This window comes from Marmota flaviventris, chromosome 3, assembly GCF_047511675.1.
Source record: "Marmota flaviventris isolate mMarFla1 chromosome 3, mMarFla1.hap1, whole genome shotgun sequence".
NCBI classification, from domain to species: domain Eukaryota; kingdom Metazoa; phylum Chordata; class Mammalia; order Rodentia; family Sciuridae; genus Marmota; species Marmota flaviventris.
In genome coordinates, this window is record NC_092500.1 from 178,747,412 (window position 1) to 178,760,548 (window position 13,137).

The 13,137-nt window shown below is 44.4% G+C and overlaps 1 protein-coding gene and 1 non-coding gene across 2 annotated transcripts in view; both read right to left on the reverse strand.

Annotated features, from left to right (window-relative positions):
* The window catches only part of Dlgap2 (DLG associated protein 2), a 589,656-nt gene that overhangs the window by 549,553 nt on the left and 26,966 nt on the right, over positions 1–13,137 (reverse strand). The gene's annotated exons all lie outside the window — the stretch shown is intronic.
* On the reverse strand, positions 7,528–7,633 carry LOC114105591 (U6 spliceosomal RNA). The gene has a single exon (XR_003585044.1). It is a non-coding gene; the product is annotated as a U6 spliceosomal RNA (small nuclear RNA).

Here is a 13,137-nt window from a genome sequence, read left to right on the forward strand (position 1 = left end):
GTAAAAAACAAACAATTAAATAGAAAAAATTTTCAGAATAAGAATGTAAAGAAAAAAATATTTTTTACAGCTGTCCAATGTGTGTGTAAAGCTAAGTGTCATCTTGACTCAATCTTTTTCAATTAACAAGCTTATAAATTGAACACGTTACAGTAATCCAAGGTTGATTTATTATTAAAATAAAAACATTTCAGTAAATTTAGTGCAGCCTCCATGTACCACATTCATAAAGCCTGCAGCCGCACACAGTCACATCCAGGCTTCACATTCACTGCACGCTCGCCCACTGACTCACGGGAGCCACGTCTGTTCCACAGGCTCCGCTCACAGTGTGCCACTCTGATCTCTCGGGCTGCAGGCTTACCACACTTTCCACACGAGGATGTGCTTAGGTACACAGATGCCTACCCCTGTGGGACAGCTGGCCATGGCACCCAGCACAGGGGCAAGGGGCACAGTGGGCGGCCGCGGGCACAGCAGGCTGCACCATCCAGTGTGCGTGAGTAACTCTGAGGCTGGTGCACAGTGAAAACCATAGTGTCACGTTTCTCAGAGCATGTCCCCTGGTTATGAAATGCATGATCACAAGTTGAACTTAAGAAGCTTAAACTATGAGGAAACAAAACAGGAAACTTGGCCCAGAGCAGAGTCTTGTCAAGCACACTCAGAGTGTGGGTGTTCTCAGAGCAAAGGGCCAGGATTCACCTGGTTTTGTCCCAAACTGCAGTCAATGTGCCCGACTACTCAGGGCTCCTTCGGGAAGAGCTCCCTCTATCTGCCTTCCCTCCAGCCTCAGGAGACACAGTCCAGGCTATACTTGGACACACAGAACTTTCCGTCAGTCCACAAAATGTTTGAAAATCACACGAACAAGCTGTCCATGGTAAAAACTCCCCCCTGTGATCTCAGATGCCAGTTTTATCTCAGACACCAGAGATACTACTTTATAGCTTCTCTTTAAAAAGGGAAAGAAAGGGGCCCAGGCTTGCAGCTCCCGGCAGCACCAGCAGAGGCCAGAGCAGCTGCTGCAGCCTGTCCCTGGAGCCAGCAGATGGTACTCCTGCCCGTGACCACTGTCCCACTGGATATCCGGGAAGCCCCCTCTGCACCACCACCAGCAGCGTCCTTCTTCACCTCACGCCTCCTCTCCACAGCAAGTTCTAGAAACACGAAGGACATGGTCACATTTAGTGCTCTAGAGACATTTTAAGGGTGGAGAAAGGCAAGGAGCATGGCAAATACGCAGAGCTCCTAAGTTCAGCCTGGATGTCAGTTCCTGCCTGCCACACAGGCCTCAGCCAGGGGGCCCGGGGACCCTGACCTTCGTGTAGCCAAGAGAATGTCACCTGATGGTGGCTGCTGTGGCCACACCTACTGGAGCTGGCACATGATCAAGGGACATAGACTGGGCAAGGAGATGCAAAGGAGAAACACAGTAGCCCTCCCGCTGTGATCTCACTTTCCACAGTCTCCATTACCCACAGTCCACGCAGCCTGAAAATATTACATGGAAATCTCAGTACTGAATTCAAAAGTTTTAAATTGCTGTTCTGAGTAGCATGGGGAAATCTCACACTGTCCTGCTTCACCCACCCAGGACACAAATCACCCCTTTGTCAGAGAATCCACATGGACACCCAGTACCCGCCTTGGTCACCTAGCAGTCTTCTCCATTATCAAATGGAATGCCACAGCCTTGCTGTGATTGTTTGGTAACCCCTCCACAGTGTCCGAACACCATGTCACAATGCCTGTGTTCCTTCATCTCGTCACACACCATAGGAGGGAGGGTGAGTACAGAACAGTGGGATGTTTTGAGAGAGACAGGGACAGTGTCCACACAGCTCGTGCTCCAGCATAGTGTTATAGCAGTTGTCATCCATGGTTAGTTATGTTCATCTCTCACTGGGCCTGATTTACAAATTGAACGTAACAATAGGCATGTGTGAGGAAAAGTCATAGTAGATCCAGGGCTCTGTACTGCCCATGACTTCAGGCATCCCCTGGGGTCCTGGAAGGTATCCCCCTCAGTAAGTGGGGGATGACTTTACAACAACCCAGGACCAGCCACTGTCACTCAGTCTAAGGATGCTGGGGCTGTGGGGACAGAGCAAGCCTTTTCCTCCTACCTCTGTCCTGTGTAACACAGTGACCCCAAACCACCAGAAACAGTCCAGGCTGCCGAAGCACTGACTCTGTGCTCTGACCACAGATGAACTGCCTTTTCTTAGTCATCAGGAAAATAGGTCTTAGGAGGCCAGGAGAAGACATGCCTTGGGAGCGCATGAGCCTCCAGCCAACATGGCCAGGCTCCAGACAGCCCAGGCAAGGAAGGCCACTGCGTTCTCAGAGACAGGCAGCAGGGTCTTGCAGAAAAGCAGCAGAGGAAAGAAACTTGCAGAGGGGGTAGTGGTGAGGGGCATGAGAAGCTTCAGAGATCACACACGAGTGCTTGATTTCCACCCTCCAGCAACCGTGAGCCATGCGCAGTTGATAGGCGAGGACAGGGCAAAAACAAAACCGACCCAGGTCTTAAGTAAAGCACCTGGAAAAGGGGCCCAAAAAAATGAGTCACAGGGAATGGTCCTACAGCCACTCCTGCAGAATGGCCCTGCACTGCCACAACCCTCAACACTGCACCCACCTTGAAATCACAGTGCTGTCACCATCTTCTTGTCCCCACTGGGTACAGGGTGCATCCCCTAGGCAGGGCCTGTTGGAAGCCGCAGGGCTAGTGATGGGTGCCAGCAAGTGAGCAGTCCCCTGACATCAGAAAGTCTGAGTGACCAATACGACAAGAACCCACTGTCTGCCTGACCAACAGTATCACACAACAGCCTCACAGATGGCCACGGCTTTCCAGAAGAAAGAAGAGAGCTTAGGATCTCCCCGAGAAGCCAGTGCTCTGCGTTATCTGGCAAGGACACAGAGAAACGTCACAGCAAGGTGAAGATCACAGTGCTGCCTTGGAGAAAAACCAAAGAAGGAAAAAGCCATAGTTTGAACCAACAGAGTTACTCCTAATACCACTGCTGGTCCCACAATGTTCACAGCCACAGGAGCAATACATCAGTAACGGAAAGCACACACAGCCATCCGCGCATGACGTTTGGGTCACCAGCACAGCATGCTCCGGTAAGACCACTGTGCCTAGGGGCAGGGCAGGTGGACTGCTTTCTGTGAGCACACTCTACGGAACTCACACAGTGACACCTCTCAGGGCATACCCCACAGCCAAGCAGCACAGGCTGGTTTCATTGCATACGAGAATCCAAAGGCACTGTGTGCTCAGCAGGGGCCATGGTGTGCTGACCCACTTCTGCAGAAGCAGCTCCCACAGTGGTGACTGGAGCCCGAGGCAGGTCTAAGCAGCACCTGGTCACGCAGGAGGCATTCTTAGGTCAGCAGCCAACTGCCCATGGCCCATGTCACACACTGTCATCATCATGGTGGGCCACAACTATGTACTGGACCTCCAGGCAGGAAGGGTCTGTAAAGCCTTTTGTGACGACACAAACTTAATACATCTGATGGTGCACGATAATGTATTTTATACACAAAACCACTTAGAGTTGGGTACAAAGGGTAGACATGATTGTTTTTAATTAGAGATAGACTTGTGGTCCTCAAGATGGGTATGTGTGATCAAACTACAGAAACAGATAAGAAACCCTGCAGTAGGATGGCTAGTAAGTCAGCACTTTCATCATTTAACACTTATGGCATAAAAGTAGCCATGGAATGCTCCAATCCACACCCTCAACAACCCACACCTGCCCTCAGACGTTATCACCTGGCTACCACAATCACCAGGCACAAGTTGTGCCTGGAGAGGGGAATCCTCACTACATCAGCTCTCACAAAACTACATTTATTCACAAAATCCAGGACTCAAAACCTTCTTTTTCATAGAGGTAAAATGTATGACATAAAATTTGCCACTTTAACCACTTTTAAGTGCACAATTCTGTGGCTTTGAGCACACTCGAAAAGCAGTGAAGGATTAAGTAGAAGCTGGTGAAAACAGCACACAGAATGATTCAAAGACCCACTTTTAGGCCCCAGCCCTCCACCAAGTAACTGATGTGGCCGACTGCACCACTCAGCCTGGCTTTGCAGCCTCCCTCCTGCAGTGGTGTAGGAAGGCCACCACAGGAGCCAGCACAGAGGCACAGGCTGTTGTCAGAGTGGCTCCAGTGGGCACCCCCAGGGCCACAACAGGGCTGTGCCCACACCCACTTCCCCAGCACCTCTGCCTTTCTGTGCTGTGTGCTGGCACTCTTCAGCTGAACGGGAGGTCGTGCGGCTCTGACAGACACATCTGGAAACAAAGCTGCAGTTCACGCGCACTCCCTGGCTTTACGTTCCCACTCTCGCCGTCTGTTCTGGGACATTGATCTAGGCCATCTTGCTCAAAGACCTTATAAACATTTTCTCATCCCATAAAGTAATAAACTGCACCAACATAATGAGTGTTAACGTGTTAATAATAGGGGCCAGTGAGGAACAGTGTTACCTGGAGGGGCCCTACCTGTGGGCAAAGGAGCCCTGGGAACCAGAGTAACTGCAGGAAAAGAGAACACTATTGAGATGGATGAGTGGGTGGGTGGACACCAAAATGATAGATGACCAGATAACATTTAGATGACAGATGATGGGCAGGTGAATGATAGATGACGTACATAAAAATAAATAGATGATGTGGATGGATAGATAGATGATAGAAAAACAGATTATAGATGGAAAGAAAAATGAATAATAAATAGATGATGGGTAGATAAGTGGGTAGATTGATGAATAAATAGAAAAATAGATGATAGATGGATAGATGATAGGTAGATGAACATATGGGAGAGACAAGTGATAAATGATTGATAGGTGATTGATAAATGGATTATTGATGATGGATAGATTATTAATAGAGAAGTTGATAAATGAATGATAGATGATGGGGAGAGAAAAATAGGTGATAGATAAGACAAATGGATGACAGCTAGACAATAGAGATGGGGAGAGAAATAGGTGATAGATGATAATAGATAAATGACAGAGATAGTGGAGAGAGAAATAGGTTATAGATTGATAGATGTGATAGATGATTGATAGGTGATAGTGGTAGGCAAGAGAGAAATTGGTAATAGGATAGATGATAGAGATAGGTGACAGAGAATAGAGAAAGGTGACAGAGTTGAAAGAGGCCATAGATGAATATAGTCTTTTTTTTCAAGAATGCATATGGATGCCAATATATAGGGGGAACCTGATTCAAAAGCCCTGGCAGATTAATTATTTAGGTCTTCTTACTAACAAATACTGAAAGCATCCCTATTATTCGGCATCTAAGTTTTTAACATTAAACTAACAGCTTGTTATTTTCAAAGCTCCCACTCCTCTTTTTAGCCCAAACACTTGCAGGTGAGACATATCAATGGATCGCTGAGTTAAGGCAGCACAAGGAACTGAAACCTGTCCCGGAATCTACTCCCGACTGATCCTTAGTAATAGGAACTTTTTTGTGCTAGAGACAAACATAAATAGCAAATTTTGCCATTTAGCCACTTTCAACAGCACTAATAGGATTCACAATAGTGTGCAATCTCAATGATATCTATTTCTAAGACTGCCCAACACCCCAACAGTAACTCTGTACCCCAAAAGTGTTGACTCCCCATTTCTGCTTCCCCCCGCCCTGGCCACTTCTACCATGCTCTTTAATCTTCCTCTTCCGTGTCATCAGGGACATTCAGTGCTATCCTTTGGCATCTGGCTTATTACCTCCAGCATGCCATCTTCAAAGTTCATGCCTGTAGATCCGGGCACGGTGGTACACGCCTGTAATTCCAGCAGCTTGGGAGGCTGAGGATCATGAGTTCAAAGCCAGCCTCAGCAATTCAGCAAGACCCTGTCTCTAAATAAAATACAAAATAGGGCTAGGGATGTGGCTCAGTGGTCAAGTGCCCCTGAGTTCAATCCCCAGTACCCTCCACCTGCCAAAAAATAAATAAATAAAAGTTCATGCCTGTGGCAGCAGGTGTCAGAGCCTCATTCTCCTCATGGAAGATGCACACCACAGGGTGCTGTTCTGTCCATGCACTGATGGTCACAGGCTTGTTTCCACATTATGGACACAGTGAGCAGGACTCCTCTGGGCTTACACCAAGGTGGAACTGCTGGGTCACAGGAAGGAATGGAAATGTTTCTTCCATGAACTTTGTGAGAACTACTGAACCTTTTTACTCTCCATCAGCCATCTGTGAGGGCACTACTCTCTGCATCCCACCCAGGACTTGTGATCTCCCTTTGTCGCTGTGATTATTTTCCTTTGTTGTGTGGAGGAGCATCTTACTGTGGTTTTGATTGCATTTTTCCAGTAACTAACGGTGCTGAGCCTCTTTTCAGGCACATGTCAGCCACTTGCACATCACATTTGCAGAAATGTCGATCCATGTCTTTTGCCTGTTTTTAATTAGGCTGTTTGTCCTTTTGATGTTGAGTTGGAGGGGTGATTTAGTGGATATTCTTAGAATTAAATCTTATAACATATGATTTACAAATGGTTTCTTCTATGAATGAATTGTCTTACTCTCTTCATAGTGTCCTTTACATACAAGTTTTCCCCAACATGAAGTCCAATTTATCTTCTTTTTTTCCCTTTTGTTACCTGTGCTTCTGGTGTCATATTTTAAATAAAAAATGCCAAACTCAGGATCATGAAGATGTGCCCTGCTTAATTCTTCTAAGAACTTTACTGTTTAGCTCTTACCCTTAGGCTTTGCTTCTGACTACTTTTAATTTTTGTATATGTCATGAGGCAGGAGTCCGACTTCATTGTTTGCAGGTGGATGTCCAGTTCTCCCAGCACCTTTAAGAGGCTACTTTTTCCCCACTGGAGGGATTGGACACCTTTGTCAAAAACAAATTCCACTGTAATGGTGGATGCATGATATCACTGTCATTAGTGCTTATGATTGTCACACTAGTGCTGGCCTCACAAGAAATAGAAAGTTCTTTCCTCTCCATTTTTTGAAGCGCTTGAGAAAAACTGGATTATTCAAGTGTTTGGTAAGAACTCACCAGTGATGCCCTCTAGTCCTGGGCTTTTCTTTGCTGGGAGGTTTGGTTACTGCTTCAGTCCCTTTACTACTTACAGGTCTGTTCAGGGTTCACATTTGGTCTTTGTAGGTCGTATGTTCCTAGGAATCTATTCACTTCATTCAGGTGATGTAGTTCGTTGGTATACAGGTATGCACAATGTTCTCTTATAATCCTTTTTATTCCTATTGTCAATAAGCAATGCTGTCGTTTCTGATTTTAGTAATGTGAGTCTTCTCTTTTTAGTCCATCTTTGTAAAGGTTTGTCAATTTTGTTGATCTTTTCACAAAATAATTTTGTTTTACTGATTTTCTTTATCATTTTTCTAATCTATCTCCATTCTAATCTTTTTCTTTCCCTAGACTTGTTTGCAATGCCCTTTCTAATTCTTCAAGGTTTGGAATTAGCTTACTGATTTAAGATTGCTCCTTTTTTCTCACCTGGGACACTTCATGAATTGCATGTTATCCGTGGGCAGAGGCCATGCTAATCTTCTCTGTATTACTCCAATTTTGGTATGTGTGCTGCTGAAGCGAGCAATGACTCTTCTTTTTAATGTGGTGTAGACAGCTATGAATTTCCTCTGATGGAAGCTTTAGCTGCATCCCTTAGGGCTTGGTATTCTGTGCTTTTGCTTTCATTTTTCTCCACAGGTAGTTTATTTCCCTTGTGATTTTTTTTTTTCTTTAAGCCATTGGCTATTTAAGAGTACACTGTTTAATTTCTGGATATTTGTCATCTTTCCAGTTTTCCTTCTGTTATTGATTTCTACTTTCATTCCACTGATGTAAAAAAAAAAAGAGAGACTTTGCATTATTTAAATTTTGTATAAGTTTATTAAATGTTTGTTTTAGAGTTGAACATATTCCTAGGGAATGTTCCACAGGCCCATGAGAATAATGTGTAGTTGCTTTATTGGGCATTGTGTTATACATCTGTTAGGTCTAATTGGCTTATGCATTTACTCAATTCCTCTATTTCCTCATTGATCTTCTTTGTGGTGGTTCAGTTATTGAAAATGGGTTGTTAAAGTCTCCAACTATTATTGTAGAACTTTTCACTTCTCCCTTCAATTCTGTCAATTTTTTTTAAAGAGAGAGAGAGAGAGAGAATTTTTTAATGTTTATTTTTTAGTCTTCGGCGGACACAACATCTTTGTTAGTATGTGGTGCTGAGGATCGAACCTGGGCCGCACGCATGCCAGGCGAGTGTGCTACCGCTTGAGCCACATCCCCAGCCCAATTCTGTCAATTTTTGCTTCATATATTTTGGGGCCCTGTTATTAGATGCCTATGTGCTTACGATTGTCACTTTTTATGGACTGAACTTCTTATCAAGAGATGATGTCCTTTCTGAAATGCTTGAGCTTTAACCAGACTTAAGGCAGTACAGAACAGGAATTGGCAAATTCCCACCAGTAAACCAAATGTCACTGCCTGTTTTTATAAGGGCTACAAGCTAAAATTTTTTGCATTGTTAACTGACTTAAAATCAAAATAATAATATTCTATGGTGTGGAAATTACATGGAGCACAAATTTCAGTGTTCATAAAGTTTTACTGGGATATAATGATGTGTGCTCATATACCCTGCCTAGGGCTGCTTCCAAACCACGATGGCAGACATGAGTGGCTGCAATAGACACTATATGGCCCACAGACCTAGAATAGTTCCTACCTGACCCTCTACATAAAAGTTTTCATATTCCATTTCTAAGTTAAAGACCCTCTTCTTACTCTCTGTGAAGCTCATAATGGCCATGTGACCAAGTTCTAGACAGTAAGACATTAGCAGAAATGTGGTGTGCGACTCCTAAAACATAGGTTTGCAGCACGGAGTATGCCCTTCTCCATTGTCCTCCTTTGCTCCTGGATAGAAAGCAGAAGAGATGGTAGGCTCCCAGCATGCCTATTGGTCCACGAGATGGAAGATATGAGCTAAGAATGGGAGAATGCCAAGATGAAGGAGCCTGCATCCCTAGTGACACAAAGGTGTCATCCTTTGTGGATGACAAAGGAACATCCACAGCCTTGATGCCCTAATTTTGGCCCTTCTTTATGCTATAGAAAAGTTAATTTCTCTCTTTAAGTCACTGTTATTTCAGGGTTTGTTTTAAAATGTTGTATTCCATGCAATCCAGACTGATCTCTACCTGCCTCCGGAAATTGGGAGATATTAATGTCATTTCAGTTAAACCAAATGCCACATATTTAGCAAATAACTGCTTTGTTTCTAGCAATAAAAAATCAACAGAAACTGCTTATGCCAGCACGTGGCACCCACACTCTTGGTCTCACTCAGTGAGGGACTTCTGTTGCTCTTCCTTTCATGCTACTGTTGCCCAGTGAATGTTACCAATAAGCCATGTGCACATGTACAGCCAGAGGAATGAGAAGTTGTGCTCCATTTGTGTACAATATGTCAAAATGCATTCTATTGTGAAATTAATTTAAAAAAACATGAGCATACCAAAGGAAAATAAGTGTTTTCCAAGCACAGTATTTAATATTTACAGATTATGAAATCACTTTATTTATAGTAGGGCCCTAGAAAAACACATAGCTCCTGTTACCTTTTTCCCCCAATGGAATTATATTTCAAACAAACTCATAAGCTAAACCCCAACATGGAAGACAGATAAAAGCAGAGAAGCCCAGGCTGAGACCTAAATGAGAAGATGGTGCCCTGGTGGCAGCTCCTCCAATTTTCAAGCTTCTCCCTGCCACCCACAAACCCACTAAGCATCGTAAATTGTACCACCAGCCACTGTGAATCAGGGCAATGGTGGTTCAACCCCCACTGGACCAGCTTCGTTACTGAGGATGCTTCCCCCGAGCCTTCGCTTGCTGCACCTGGATTTCAGGTGAATTCCTACACTTTTTTTTTTTTTTTTTGAGTTCTGTGGTATTTGGGTCAGAACTGTTGCATCTTGTCCAGGACATACTGGGACTATGAGGGAATACAGGGACTGGCACAGCAGGCTAGAAACCTGGTCAGCAGCAGGTGGGCAGCTTTGCCTACTACCAGAGAAACCAAAGGACTCCAACTCAAGTGTGAGGTTGACACAGTTGCCTGCTAGCTGTTCCTCTGTCTGAAGACATACTAACCAGCTTCAGAAATAAAAATGATAGCTCTTTGAACACTGGAGGAGAAAAGTGTGCAATGGGTGTTTAGGTAAGTTTTGATCTCCTTCTCCTGGACGGATGGAATAATTCACAGGAAAATCACTAAGGGTTTAAAAAGATTTGTGATAGAAGTGATTTCCCTGCATTGCAAATAAAATTAAAATGTACTGCTCACTTCCTCGTATTTCTGCAGAAAGAAATGTTTTGACTCTGAAATCTAAATCCAACCTACGACCACTTGCTGTCACAAAGGTGCTTCATGTAGACCAGTGGCTGTTTTCAATAAGACACATGCATACTAAAGAAAAACAAGGCGATGAACCCTAGAGCCCCACATGGACACCGAGTCTGAGGAAGGAACAGTGACACAGTTCCTCTCCAGCCAGCACGTTTAAACCAAATAAATAAATAAACTTAGTTATAGATCAGGAGGCTAAAGACATAAATATACTACTGGAACAAACTGGGCTCCTAAATTGAAGCTGTGCAATTAAACTCCGGAAGCATGGCCACCATGGCAAAGTACCCAGCATTCCAAACACCACTGGAGTCACTTATGATATTATCATTTTTTTAATTCTAAATACTGTTTTAAATAAGAAAGTCACCAGCTAAGACTCAGGGCTGCAGTGGGAAGGGTTTTCTATTTCGCCGACTCCCAGATTCTTTTCAGTCTTATCTCTCCAACTAACAGATATGGGGTGCTCCCTGACAACATGCACCAAGGCGTTGCCCCTCGGAACTATCTGCACGAGCATCAGGTCCTTCTGAGAAGAGTGTGCGGACCCTCTGCACGCAAGCATGCCCTTCCTTAACAAGCACCTGACCTGCAGCCATCTGCTCATCTGCCCAAATCATCCTTGCCATTCACTTGTTTCTACAATTACAAACTGCAGCTCCACCCCTCTTATTCTTAAGAAATCTTTCCAGGCAAATTCTTTTACAGGTAGTCTTGGAAAAAGAAACAATATCAGGGACCCCCATCTGAGAGGCCACGTCCATGCCCCTCCTTCCCGGCATCCTCAGCTCCTTTATGGACAGGTGAACAGCCCATGCCAATGACAGCCAGAAGGTCATGTGGCTCCCCAACCTGAGCCCAAATCATCACTGGAAATAGGAATTCTGCTTATTGTGTGAATATAACTGACTCCTCAAAGATGGACATCCTCAGAAGCCTGAAAACACAGTGCCAGGTGCTGACCCCATCCATCCTGCTAATCTCACGCACTTCCATGACACTATTTCCCCTGGGAAAGGAAGTCTGGCAAGGGTTTCCAACATTCCCTTAAATGCTTCTCCCATGCTCCCAAAGTTCCCAGGTTTCTGGATTTCTGCTTCCCTAAACCAGTGGTCTTCACACTGTTTGTAGTCAAATACTCACCCCTTGGAAGAATTCTGAACAACCAGTAAACACTGCAGATGACTTAAGTCCCAATATGCCATACTTACTGACATTTCAAATAAAGCTGCTACTGTGTTCTTTCACATGCATCCAGTGAGCTCTAAATGACATCTCCACCTGATGGCTGTCCAGTGAAACTGCATGGAGTGTGCCCTACAAAGTGGACTGTGACCCTGAGACTTGGCAAAGTGGCAATTCTGATTACCTCTGCTTAAAACGCATGGACTAAGTGGGCATTCTGTGCTGTTCCCCGTCCTGCTTTACATCCACTCCAAAGACTGTCATCCCAAAATAAAACATGTTAAATGTTTAAAAGTTCTTACTGTTCCAGCGGAGCACAACAGACACTAGTATGGCAGTTTGTAAATCAATGGATGTGTAACTGATGTGATTCTGCAATCTGTGTATGGGGTGAAGGTGGAAGTTCATAACCCACTTGAATCAAAGTGTGGAATATGATATGTCAAGAAATTTGTAATGTTTTGAACAACCCACAATAAAAATTAAAAAAAAAAAAAAAAGTTCTTACTGTTCATGGTTTTATTCTTCTCTGTAATACAGATATACATGTTAAAGCATTCTGGGCCCATTCCTAGTGTCTTACACACACATTTGAAATTTGTGCTACTCTGCTACCTGAGAGGACAAGTTTGCTGACCATATGTCTTGTCTGATATCACTTCCTGTTGGACTGAAACACTACTCACAGGGCCACATGGTATTTTCTAGATGCAAGCATAAGAAACACTTTCACACAGTAGAGAGGAATAGAGTTCTGTTACAGTATCTGCTCAGGCCCTCAGCTCCCTATCAGTTGTGGGACAACTCACAGTGCTCAATCACTGTAGATATCACTAACAGTCCACCCAATGACAGTCTGACGAGTTCCTTCAGTTGAGAGAGTGTGCATCCAATCCCGGGGCCTCGGCTCTCCCACACAGAGCACCAACATTCAATTCCCAGTGGGCACCCCCTCTGGGGTGTTCACAGCCAAGCAGGTGGCACCATAAGACACAAGGCACGAGGAAGGCTGACCTCAGACACCTCCTCAAGCATGAACTTTATGGAAAAGAGGAAACCTGTGCATGATATGGGTTTCAGTCCGGCCTGCCCTCTATATGCCCTCGAACACCTGACACAGGAATAGTTCTCTCTCCACTTTGGCTACAGATATGTCTGCTCTCAAATGTCACTAACATAAGATGCTCTCAAAGGTAAGCAAACACACAACGTGCCTATTGCCCATGGAGGTGAAATCATTATACACTGATTTTTCAGGGTTTCTTTGTCCACTTGTGCAATATTAAAACCGATAGTTTTTTGAGGAGAGGGGTTAATGCCAGATAGAGACAGAAAAGACTATAATCTTACAAAATGCCTGGTGATTATCATCTGGATGGTGTTAGAAAATTATATTTCAAACCAAAAGCCACAATACAATACAACTGTACTTCAGACTCAAGGTGGCTGTGTCTTCTCTTCCTTCTCAGACCCCATTAAGTGAGAGTAGAAGAGCT